The sequence below is a fragment of the Humulus lupulus genome, chromosome 4, assembly GCF_963169125.1.
Source record: "Humulus lupulus chromosome 4, drHumLupu1.1, whole genome shotgun sequence".
Taxonomy (NCBI): Eukaryota; Viridiplantae; Streptophyta; class Magnoliopsida; order Rosales; family Cannabaceae; genus Humulus; species Humulus lupulus.
The window spans coordinates 79,798,071-79,812,233 of NC_084796.1; the positions used below are offsets into that span (position 1 = coordinate 79,798,071).

The 14,163-nt window shown below is 29.4% G+C and overlaps 1 long non-coding RNA gene across 1 annotated transcript; it reads left to right on the plus strand.

Annotated features, from left to right (window-relative positions):
- The first annotated feature begins 9,621 nt into the window (after nucleotides 1–9,621).
- Nucleotides 9,622–11,410, plus strand: LOC133829043 (uncharacterized). The gene is made up of 2 exons (XR_009891478.1): nucleotides 9,622–10,077; nucleotides 10,992–11,410. It is a non-coding gene; the product is annotated as an uncharacterized LOC133829043 (long non-coding RNA).
- Nucleotides 11,411–14,163: the final 2,753 nt, after the last annotated feature.

The window sequence follows — 14,163 nt, forward strand, 5'->3', positions numbered from 1 at the left end:
TTCAATTTTTTTTTTTTTAGAGATTTAAAGAATTTAATGTTTTAATAAACTATATCCAAATATCACAAATTCGAATAGAATAGAAAAGTGACATATTATGAAAAATATATATTTAAACAAAACTAACTTAAAAATTATAAGTAAAGCTAAATAATTATTTATATTTTTCTAAGAACAATTTCAATCATAATTTTTATCATTAGAAAATGAAAATCACCAATATATTTTTTTTTTCAAACAAAACAAAGATTTTTTTTTTAACATTATATAATAAATGAAAATTACATAAAAACAAAAAGAAAAACAAATAAAGAATTTTTTTTTTTTTTTGAATTTTACAACAAGTGAAAAACATGCATAAACACAAAGAAAAACACATAAATACAAAGAAAAATACATACACATTACCACCAAACTTAAATGAAACATTGTCCTCAATGTTTAATAAAATGGAAAAAATTAAGAATTACTCCCTCTGATGAATGCTTCATTGATTTGGCTCCTTTGTTTTCTTCTCTTCTTTTCTTTTTGGGCAAGAAGTTTCCTTCAAGCTTTTTTGAAAAACATGAAACAAAAACACACAACAAAAGTGAAATATAAAATGAAACATAAAAAATATGGGTTGCCTCCCACAAAGCGCTTTAGTTTATAGTCTTTAGCTCGACTATATTTTTTTCTTTCAACCAACACCCAATCGATGGTGTAAAATTTCATTAGTAGGGTGAGTTATCACTTTGATGCAAATGCCATAAATAATAATTGATAACATCACTTTGATGCAAAAAGAAAATTGCACATCTATATTAGACTCCTTTTCGTTTTGAGTAAATATACAAATTTGTTCAATTATGGGCTCTTGAGATATAATTATATCTTTTTCATTTTCCTCATGAGCCTCGAAAATTATTTCATCCAACTCTTTTGTTTTATTAGGGGGTTGGATGCATATTACAAGTTCTTCAACAAATTCATTCTCCTTTTCATTTTCAATTTGACTATTTGGATTGGGAATGGGTTGGTTGGGATAAACTTGTTTTTCCGACTCTATAACAGTTGCAAGTTGTCCTACTATTGTTTCAATTTTTGAGATTGACTGAGACTGGGCTAGTAAGATTTGGTAGATTGACTGCATGAACTGTTGTATGGTATCTTATAAAGATGGGCTCGTTTCTTGTTCAATGGGATATGATAGGTCGGATTGGGCATGACTTGGATTAGACATGTTGAATTCATGCCCTATTGGAGACTGGGTATGACTCCATGAACATTTTGGATTATAGGTGGGGGCAAAATGGATATCAAAATATTCATGCATATCATACATATCATTAGTTTCTCCATAATTTAAATTTGAGTGCTCGAAATAGTTGTACTCAGAATTCCAACTATAATCAAAATTATCCATATCAAGAGATTTTTTTTTTAAATTATAACAGAAATTAAGAAGAGTACTAAACAAAAAAAAATAAAATAAAATAAAAAGATAACATAAACAATATTAAAATATGAAAACAAGAGCTAGGACAAGATTTAAGTTTTTTTTTCACAATATTACACTAAAAGATTATAGAAGACAAAGAAAAATAAGGCAAAAATTAAATAAGACTAAAATTTATGCAAGAGTAGGAAGGCATAGCATGTCATCAACCATTACAAAATTAAGGTAAAAATTAGAAGGCACAAGTGCCATCAACTAAAACATAAAATAAAAGACTAGGAGGAAAAATTGTCATCAAATAGTAATTTGCAAAAATAAAAAAAAATAAAAATAACAACAAGATAAATTACAAAAAATTAGGACAAAATTAGGAGGCACAAGTGTCATCAACTATAAAAATTAAAACGATAGATAGGAGGCACAAGTGCCGTCAACTATAAAAATTAAAATGATAGAAAAATTAGGAGGCACAGGTGCCGTCAACTAAAAAAAATGCAATAAATATAAATAATTAAGTAAGTTTTTTTATGGGGGGTAGAACCGTCCCAAATTTTCTTTTTATCTTTTTTTTTAGATTTTATATAAATATATATTTTTTTAGTTTTTTTTTTTAAGTGCAAAAATTAAAATAACTAGTAGAAGAATTTACTAACCTTGAGATAAATTTCGCTTCTTTTCTCTTGCAACTCCCCGGCAACGGCACCAAAAACTTGATAGAACCAAAACGGGTATGTTTTAAATATTTATACTCGCAAGCGCACGAATCGTATTTATAGAATAGTATTCGTGTTAGCACGAGATCGAACCCAAAGGAGTTGACTAAAATAGAAAAAGATAAACTATTTTAAACCAAAATTAATAAATTCTAACCTAGCTCCAAAGATTAATAAGAGTTTTGTATAATGAAAATAAAATAAAAGACAATAATAAAGATATTAAAGACAAATATATAAACATAAATTAAAAGTAAAAATCAAGATGGTAAAATAAGTTTATTAAGGATTAGAATCCACAAAATATAAGTTCAATAATATTTATAAGTACATTGATTCCCAAATTTTAGTAATAGTATAAATTAATCAAAGCATCACTTATCCAAACTAGATATTCTATTTAAGCACAAGTTTTTATAAAAATATAGGATTTATCTTCACTTTTCAAAATTATAATTTGAAAGCATTTAGTGTAAATCAATCTAATGAAATAACAAATAAATCAATGAACATTATTTATAAGGCAAAACATAATATTTTTGCTCTAAGTATGGATGTGTACAGTTTAATGACATATCTTACACAAAAAATATTATGTATTTGCACTAATGAAGAACAAAGTTTAAATATGTGTTAACAATCCAAAATACATGATATTTAAGATGAAAGAAGATATTTGAAAAAGAAAATTCCATAAACTTTGTTGCACAAAATGGGAAATCTGTTAGATTAGCTTATAGAGGATCTTTATTTAAATTCCATAAACATATTAATACAAGATAGCTTAAAACATGTTTCTAAAATTGAACTCAAAGAGAAACAAATAATATAATACTTACAGTATACGCAGCGGAATTAAGAGTCCTTCCTTCAGTTTCTCTAACTCTTGTATCCTTTCTATCGCAGAGTATTATCAAGAAACTGAACCGATCTTCTATTTCCTTCACAATCTTCCAATGTATCCTTAGAACCACCTAGACTAGTGTGGGAAATTCTCAACACATGAGATAGATATAGAAAGAAGAAGAGAAAATAACAAAGTGGCTTAGAAAATGACTTGTGTTTAGAGAGAATATAAAACTATCAGAAAATCTGACTTGTGACTTATCAAACTTCTCTTTTTTGACTTCTCTATAAGCACTCCTTTTATAGACTCAATTAGACCATTTAATTTAATTAAAAAATCAGTAAAATAACAGCCATTTTGAAGCCCTAGGTCGAAATTATCATGGGCTTTAGGCCCGTGAAATTTCCCATTTGATTATAAACCCATTGGACTTAAAATCAAGGCCTGTATTATTTTCTATTGATTTAATTAATTAAATAATTATTTAAATCCTTTATCAAATTAATTATTTATAATTTGAACCTTGATTTAAATTTATTTATTAATTTAGATACCAATTTATCTTAATTAATAAATCTGCCATAATTTCTCTTTTCTTCTCAAAATTACACAACTCTATGAAACTATCCAAAATTGACCTTGTCAACTTTGATACTTCTAATTGATGATTAAATCAATTAATTGAGACTATCTAGATGATTTTATCCAAGGTACAATGGGGACCATGGGCCTATGAAATCAAGCTCCAATAAGTTATCATAAATCTAACAAATAAATTTACTAACTTATTAATTCCTCGTGACTCCACTATAGACTCGGAATTGCACTCTTGAATTCATAGAACGCTCTATAAAAAATATAGATATTCTATTAATTATCCATTGTTACAACCATAATTGTCACTCAATCCTCTATAGACGGTCTACAATGAGATAGGACTAAAATACTGTTTTACCCTTCATTGTATTTTATCCTTAAAACACTTAGTTCCTTGTAAATGATATTTCAGTAAACTAATTTAATTACTGAAATGAGATCTCTATCATTTAACACCTTGAACCAAACTAAAAGGAAACCATCGTTTCACTTCTTCATCAAAAGCTATAGATGTTCATATCTATGATTAACACTCCCACTCAATTATACTACCGAGTTCCCAAGATGTAAGTATGGGCTAGTCCGTAGGGTAAGCTGGTAACGAACAAGTCAAAGAACTCAAATAATAAAATTAGTTAGAATACTAACCACTCAGAATTGAGATTGAATTAACCTATGGTCAACTATATGATTTGACTAGAATAGATAATAACGGTATGTTTACTTATCTTATTAACTGTCAATATTGGTCCTGTCCGATGTAACAAATACACCCGATCTTATCTACTTTGCTAATGTTCTGGAAAGAACATAACACTGTAATGTGTAAGTAGATCATATCGTAGATTGGCAAGTCAGTGTAAATCTGGTGCACTGACTAATCTTATGACTAACTTATTTTGAACATATAATCATATTTATAATCCACTGTGATTACGTCACTATAAATAAGATTAGCTATATGCTCGGGATTTAATAGAAGTTTATATTAAACAAATAATCATGAAAATAAAACATGTGAGCAAAGTGATTGACCAAGTCAAAAAATGATTTCTATTCTTTTATTGATAATAAAATGAGATTACAAAGAATTTGGGTTTTAATTAGGGCATAAAACCCCAACAAAATCAATATACAAAATAAACACTATCTAGTTACATATTGTTTCATCAACACCTTAATAATCTTAAAAAGATTAGAAACTCATAACTAGAATAACAAATACACACTAAAAATTACAAACATAAATGGGAAAATTTGGAGGAGAAACCCCCAAATTTTTCCTCTAAAAATACATAGAAAGTAACCAAAAAGAAGAAGAAGATGAAGAGAATTGAGAGGTTTTGAATGTGTAGAAATTATGGTATAGTAACCCCTCTTTTAAATGGACGCCCTAAATGGTCTTCAAAACTGCATGTTTATAGCCAAAATGAGGTATTAAAATAATCAATTTAAATTAATTAAATTGATTAAATTAATTTAATTAATTATAATATGGTAAATAGGGGTAAAATATAGGGTGTAATAATGATGTTTTGGTGAAAATGTGTAGACAAAAGGGTAAAAAGTTGGCAATTTTGTCATAGGGGACAAATGAGCAAATTGATGGGCTCAAGGGGGCTGTTGGTGGCTTGTTGGGCACGGTTCAGGCGGCTGTTGGAGGCTTCATGTGATGCTGGGCCGAACTGGCTTGGGCCAGGAGTTGAAGGAGGGCTAGCCACGTTGGGGTGATGCTGAAGCAAGGAGGAAGGCTGAATGGTGAGCTCCTTGATTGATGCAGCTGGAGTTAAGTGGCTGGAGAGAGCTGGCCGAAATGAACTGGTTCTGAAGGAGAATTTGAGGTGCACGGCTGGAAAGGGATTGGGGAGTTGGGCTTTCTGCTGGGCCGAGTGGGCCTGGCACTTTTGGTATTTCAATAATACCACTTTGTTCCCTTGATTCCCTAGAAAATGCCACCTTTCTCTTCATTTTCTTACTTTTTCAAGAGCAAAAAAAAATACACAACTTCTCTACAAAAATAAACATAAATTAAATTAAAACAAAATATTTTCAATAATAAAATGTACAACATAAGTTCCATGAAAATATTAATTAAAACTTAATTTACTGAAACATTTAAGCTCAAATTTGCATCTTTTTATTCCTAACTTAACAATATAAATTTCAAATAATTAAACTACAATATAGTACAACAAAATGACTATAAAAACACACAAAAATCTATAAAACCAAAATAAGACTAATAAATTTAAAATTACTTAAAAACTTAATAAATCAATTAAAAACTCAAGAATTAAGCAACAATTAGCACATAAAAAGTGATAAAATAACTCTATTTTGTAGAGTTATCAATGTTCTTAGGAAACAATTAATTCGTGAATGCAAAAAGAAGTTGTTGGCACTGTCTCAAGTATCTTATATAGACAAAATACTTGTGAAGTATGCAATCCACAACTTCAAGAAGGGAAACCTCCCATCTCATCATGGTGTTCAACTCACCAAGAACCAATGTCCTAAGACACCCCAAGAGGAAGAGGAAATTAGACGGATACCCCATGCATCCGCAGTAGGATGATTAATGTATGCAATGTTATGTATCAGACCTGACATATGCTACGTTGTGGGTATAGTCAGTGGGTATCGGTCAAATCCAAGATTCGATCACTGGAAAATACTCAAGCGCATTCTCAACTATCTTAGGAGAACGAGAATATAACCTATTATATTATGGAGAGAATTTGATTCCAACCGGATATACAAATTATGAATTCCAATTCGACAAAGATTTCAAAAATCTACGTTTGGGTTTGTTTTTACACTAGGGGGTGGAGCAATTATATGGAGGATTATAAAGCAAGCTTGCATTGCTGACTCCAACATGGAAGTAGAATATGTAGCTGCAAGCGAAGAAGCAAAGGAGGTTGTATGGCTTAGAATGTTTTTGGATGATTTGGAAATTGTTCCAGACATGGATAAACCTATTGTACTCTACTATGACAACAACGGAGTGGTTGCCAATTCAAAAGAACAGAGAAGTCATAAGAGAGACGAGAATATAAAGCATAAGTACCACCTCATAAGAGAGATAGTACATAGAATGGATGTAATCGTTTAGAAGATTGAATCAACAAACAACCATGTTGATCACTTGATCAAAAACCAACAGAGATCTAGATCTAGATAACTGGTGTAGTAAGACATCTTAGTGGAGATGCTTTATACAATAAGATTTTATAGGAATGGACCAGATATGTATTTAATTCCCTTATTAAAATATCGTTTACCTTAAAGAATTATAATCATATCACTCAGGATCATATGCAGATCGATCTAAATCCTGAAGTTATTATGAACTCCTGTTTATATCATTTGAGTCCCTTGATTTACTCGTTAAAGTTTGTCTTAATGATAAAGCTCAAAGCTTTTGTTTTGGGGACTCATTAGTATATAGATGGTTGGGGACATAATATACAAATACAGAATCCAAGCCTTCTTCTTTAAAGATTGAATAATTGTTCTCTTAAGTGTTAATTTTGGAACTGGATAGTTTGAGGCTTCTAATTTATAAAATGTTTATAAATTAACTGTTCTCTAATGAATTAATGGTACTCAAGGATAAAGAGGTAATTAGAGGGGTAAAATTATAATTTAACCTAGCTCTAATTATTAATCAATTATTGGAGGATTGACTTAATAAAGTACTCAGTAAATATAAGTCTATAATTACAAGAGTGTAATCCCATATTTTTAGTGGAATAATATTGGGATTAATAAATAAGATTATTTTATTAAATAACTTTAATTAATAATATAAATATTTTGGATCTTGGAATTATAGCTCCATAAGTCCCCGGATCTTCTGTATAAACATTGTACATGGTAAGAGCAACAAAAGAAAAAATATGGTTATATTTGTTAAGAAAACTAGTTTATGGGCAAATACGTAATTATGAGATAATTATAAAATATATTTATTATTTAATTAATCGTAATTTTTGTAATTATTAATTAATTAAATAAAATAATTAGTTTTGAATTAATTATGTTAACTTATTTTAAATTAGTTTGATAAATTAATTTAATATTTAAATGTTAGAAATTTAAATTTAGAGAACTAATTTGAAGTGAGTGAGACATCTTATCTTAATTGTTAGATTGATTTTCAATCAATTTAAATTCAATTAATATATTTTGAATATAATAATAGATAATATCTATTTTTCATTGGATTATTTAAAATTGTTTTAATAAATAAAACCCTAGATGGCTAATATAAATATATATTATTATATTTCTCACAACAAGATACAGATTGTGATATTCAGTCTTACAAAAAGAGAGTTTTCTCGGAGAGAAAAATAAAGAGAAATTGTGTTAACTCTTCTCTTTACCCAAACTCCATTGTTCTCAAGTGTTGAGAATATCAGTGGAGTCCTAGATTGTCCAATTGAATCTCAAAGTGCCCACACACCACCTGTTGTGGTGAGACTACGATCTGAAAGACTTTGGTGTGAGTCTTACATGCTTGGATAGGATGATCGTTTATTATATAAGAAGTTAACAATGACACTTCATAGACTTCAAGAGGTAAATCTTCTTCTATTGGATTAATATATATAAATCATAGGATCATTTATATAAAATTGTTTAATATACAATTTTTTTGAATTCTACTGGGCCATAAATTGCATTTTGTTGCCCACTCGGAAAATCTGTCTCCAACAATTGCTACTAGAGTAGTCTATGTATTTATATATATTAATCGATGTATGAGATTCTTTGCATTTTTTTATATATGATGATATATATATATATTATAGTAACCATTAAAATACACCTATATATATATTCATAAATGAATTGGAATTTGATCATTAATTATATGGTCTCTAAGAATTCTTTTTAATGGTGTATTTTTTCACTTCTGCGTGAGTAAAGTTTTCTTTGCTCCTGCGAGAGTGAAATTAGTTTTTGTTATACTTTATTCATCTTGCGTGAGTTGTTAATTTTTTTGTAATCGATTGTGCCTATATATATATATATATATATATATATATTTATAAGACAATTCTTTTATAGGGGCTTCACTTTAAGCTCTACTAGTAGGGCTTTCAGTGTGTTCTCAATCTGTGAATAGTTTTCGGTGCGACTTTTTTTCATGACCGTGTATATTGTAGCTATTTAGATCATCTTGCAAATTTTTCAGAAAATTCTTATTAGTTTACAGTACTGAAAACTAGGTTCAAACATGTTATTTTCTACGCGCATAAAAAAAAGTAGTCACGCGTGCAACAATATGTTTGAACCTAGTTTTCGTTACTGTAAACTATTTAGAATTTTCTAAAAATTTGTAGGATGCTCTAAATAGCTATAATAAACACGGTTATAAAAATAAAATCGCGCCGAAAACTGTTCATGGGTTGTAAACACTGAGAGCCCTACCAGTAGGACTTAAAGTAAAGCCCCTATAGGAGAATTCCCTTATATTATATATATATATATATATATATATATGATATAATATAATGGGGCATTCTCCTACAGGAGTTTCATTTGAAGCCCTACCGGTAGGGCTCTCAGTGTTCTCAACCCTTGAACAGTTTTCGGCGCAATTTTTTTATGACCGTGTATATTGTAGCTATTTAGAACATCTTGCAAATTTGCAGAAAATTTTGAATAGTTTACAGTACTGAAAACTAGGTTCAAACATGTTGTTGCACTCGGGACTAATTTTTTTTATGCACGTGGAAAACAACATGTTTAAACCTAGTTTTCGGTAATGTAAATTATTCGGAATTTTCTGAAAATTTGCAGGATGCTCTAAATAGCTACAATATACACGGTCATAAAAAAAATCGCGTCGAAAACTGTTCACGGGTCAAGAAATACTGAGAGCGGCTTAAAGTGAAGCCCCTGTAGAAGAATTGTCCATAATATATATATATGTTTACGTAAATAAATATAAATAAAAATATATATGAGATGTTTTTTTTTTTTTTTTTTTTACGTTACAGTAAACAGTTTTTTTTAACTAATATTATATTATATTATATAAGATATAATATGTAAATACGACTATATATCCCCCACTTCAAATCGATGGATTAAGTCACTTATTTGATGTGAGCTGTTGGATTCTATTTTAATCGTAATGGATAATGGATGATTGGAGATCATTTAGTGCTTAAAAACTGGTAAAATACCCAACTCACCCTAGAAGCTTGCAACCAGTTAGCTTTTTTATTTCAGATTTTTTCACTCATATGAAGCTTTTAATACAATTTTACGTCAATGGTTTACTTTTCATTTTTCTGCCTGTGCTTTCCTTCTTCCTTTGTATGTGCAATTGATCGTCGATCTCCCCACTCTGTCACCTGAATCGATTCTTCTCTCTTCTTGTCGAACCTTTGTGGGATCGGTTCTCCTCCCCTGTCGACGGAACTCTGTCACACTTTTAATCATGAACAGAGTTTATGTATTAGGTAAGTTTACCAAACTAATAGCATTGAGTTCTATCACTAGCCTGATCATTGATTGTGATGTGTTCTCGCCTATCCGTATCCATGTTTAAGACAATGGTCTGGCCATTGATATATATTTATATAAAATATCGAAATCTATGGGTGTCTCTTCACTTCGTATCGTTCTTACTTCAATTCCCACTTCTAAGAGAGTAAATTCAGAACCTCTTTCATTTTATCTTCTTTAATTTGTTTAATTTCGATATAATTCATTGTCAAATTATCGTACTTTCTAGATGAGAGTGAAATTTTTGAACTTTTTTTGGAAAAGTACCGATGCCCTTTAAAGATTGAACTTTTATGACTTTGGTTTGTTAAAAGAATTTGATTGACAAATTGAGTAAATATATGAAGTGGATAACATGACATGTAGGTTATTTTCATTCAAGGACTCTAATCATATAATTATCTGGTATTTTTATCAATCATAAAGTTTGCATGTTCATGGTGTTGATTTTGAAGGAGCCAGTCCAAGTTGTATTAAATGAATACATAGAAATCTTTTGATCCGGTGACCGAAGTTAGAGAAATTTATGAGAGTTTCATCATAATCAAATTTTGGTCTTCTGGGTCTTTCTCTTCACTTCACTCCACTACATACCCTTTGTGCTAGTGATCGGAGTTGTATTTATTTACATGTTATTTTTTTAAGAGCATAATCATATAGGTAGAAGATATGGTCTTAATACGTGCATATATAATGTTAGTTTCGTTATTGAATATGTATACATGCTCAATGGAAGATATATATTTTAGGGAAAATTAAATTTTTAACTTTTGTATGAATATTGTTAGATGAAATGTGTAATTGGAGTTATCCTAAATAAATCCTTACATCTGATGTTGATTATTTACCAAAAATATCTCAAATAAAGTTCATGCAACAAGACTTGGAGAATGAATTTGGAACTTGTGAATTTGTGGAGGATATGAAGAAATCGTTTTCTAACTATGAAGACTTGTTATCAGAAGAGTGTACAGAGCTTACAATAATTGTTCATGGATTTATTTGCATTTTGTACTAGCTCTGTATTTGGATGCAACTACTCTTCTCCAAATTATATGTATTCCTAACTGGACATATAAAAAAGTTGAGACGGTTCCAGTTCCATTTCTAGATTCTTGGTACTTAATTAGCTTTTGGTACTATCGAACAAAATAATGAAAAGTATTGTGTAATTAAAATCTCTGTATGAATTAATAAAGATTTGGTCTTTTACACTTTCCATTAAAGTGGATGTACCCTTGGACTGTGAAGAACATCATCCAAAATTTATTCTTGTAAATATAATCATTTCAGAGATCTATTTATAATGATGCAATGATTAGCTATAGTTTGTCAATGATATTTGATGAATTTGATACATGTATTAGTTACAACAGATTATGCATATAAGGAAAGCATGTAATAGAAATATATGCAATGATTTTTTAAATATTTTTTTTGAAATAGGACTGGTCATGGATGAATGACTTAGTTGTGAGCAATAAATAATCTCAAATATACTAGGGACATTAATTGTTTATTTCACAGAATATGCGCATAGACAGTGACTTGACCTCAAATAATAAAAATAATAGAGATTGATAATACTGAAAAAATGTAGTTTATCTATACTAATATGAAGTGATAATTGTGAACTTCTTATTATTAATACAACTATTTATCAGATTTTTATTGAAAATGATGAATGTAATTTAATTTATTATCCCACATTTTAATTAACTAAAATTTGTAGTTAAATTAGAAAATTAATCTTAATGAAAACTGACTAACAAAACTTCTAATAAATAAAAATTATTTTGAAATTTTGATCAACCAATCACATGTTTTGTAAAACAATTAACACACAATGCAATCATTCATATTTTTCATAAACATATTTTAGCATATTAAATTAAGATTTTTAATTTATAATCATATGTTTTAAAAATACAATTTTATACTCGCGAACCAATCATATCCTAAAAAAGTTTAACTCATTTGCCCTTTTTTGGCAGGTGGAGGGTAAGTAATTTGTTTTCTCTATTAATTTTATTTGCGTTTACTGATTGATTTTAAAATTTATTAAATTATATACATATATAATGGTAAGAAAAAAAAAACTAGTTTATATAGTTTTAAATTTATAAATATTCAATTTTACAAATAAGAAAAATCTAACCAAACAGATTTTTTGTTGTTCTAAATCAAACTCATATCTCAAACATTATAAATGAATGCAATACATAAAAATTTTAATAAAAGAAAATTATAAGTAAAAAGATAAAACAAAAATTGACCTACACATCAGGACAATTGTCCCTATTATAGGTTCTACGTCGCTGCAAAATATAATTGGAAAAGTTTTAAATGAATTAAAAAAATTACAAAAAGTCAAATTTTCATTATTTAAGTGTTAATTTAAAATTTTAAGTTTTTAATTTGAGAATTGAAGTGATGCATTCAGAAACAATTTAATTTAATCTAAACTAAAAGTTATATTATTTAAGTCAAAAGCTATGATCAATGCCACCCTGAGATAGTAGCTTATGACAACCTTGGCTAATTATAGAGTATTTTGAACCTAATTAAATGTCGAATTTCCACTTGTGGTGTTCTAAGATCAACAACCAAATTTATAAATAGTTTTCTTGTTGACTTTTGTGGTCAAAAGGCTATGATCGGCATTGATTGACGCCAATGACACCTCGATTTAGTATTTAATGGAAACCTTAGCTAATTGTGGAGTATTATGCATCTAGTCGATGGTCAAACTGCCACCCACGATGTTCTAGGATAAACAATTGCACCATGTTGAATAATTAAAGGGATGGGAGACGATGAAGCAGTAGATTATGTTTCAATTAGTGTCAATCGTCACCGATCTCACCAGAAGCAGTAGATTATAGCATCCTTGACTAATTAAAGGGTATTTTAGACCTAATCAACACTCAAATTTCTAATTATCACTACTAAAAAAATGGTCACTTGCGTCAGTTTTAAAAGTGACGCAGAATCCCATAATGCAAACAAACTTGACATTTGCGTCAGTGGAGAACTGCCACAAATGCCAGGTTTGCATCAGTTGGGCACTAACACAAATGCTATATTAAAAAAATAAAAAATATATATTTTAAAAAACCACCAGCAAACAAAACTAAATTTATTTATTTCAAAACCAAACTTATAATATAAAAAATACAATATCAAACTTAAAATTGATTGAATACAAAATACAAACACAAATTTACAAACTCTAGCTCTGTTACCCAACCCCTGCGCGCACCCAGCCCTCGTAGGCACCCAACCCCCCCCCCCCCTCCCCTGTGCGCACCCAGCCCCTGCACGCACCCATCCCTATGAACCTAGTGTGAGAGAGAGAGAGGGAGAGAGAGAGAGAGAGAGAGAGAGAGAGAGAGAGAGGGAGAGGTGAGAAAGAGAGAAATGGATTGAAAGATAGAGATCGAGAAAGAGAGTGTGAGAAATGGAGATGGGGGCAGCTGGTAGAGAAATGGAGAGAAAAATATGCTAAGGTTAGGGTTTTGGCTGATAGGTTAAATATTACAATAAAAATTAAAAATAGAATTTGTGTCAGTTTGTAACTGACGCAAACTGACGCAAACAAGTTCATTTGTGACAGTGCAAAATTGACACTAATGAACTTTCTTGCGTCACTTACAAACTGACTCAAATGCTATTTTTAATAGTGTCAGTCTTATTGATGACACAAATGCCCTTTTATTTGTTTCATTTTCCAACTGATACAAATGCTCAAACTAAGTCCACCCCGTCAGTAAACGCCATTGAATGACACATTTGACTGACACAAAAGAGGGATTTTGTAGTAGTGTATGCTTATGAAAATATGTCATCACCCATGACTTTATTACGAAGTTAACAGAAAAGCTAACAAGTACTATCATATTAACAAGTAGTATGTTTGTATAAAAAAATATATCAATCACAAGAAAACTATAAATAATTAATGTTAAACATTCATCCATCTAATTAATCTTAATTTTCAAATACATTAACAAAAATAGTTAATGGTAAACACTAAACCA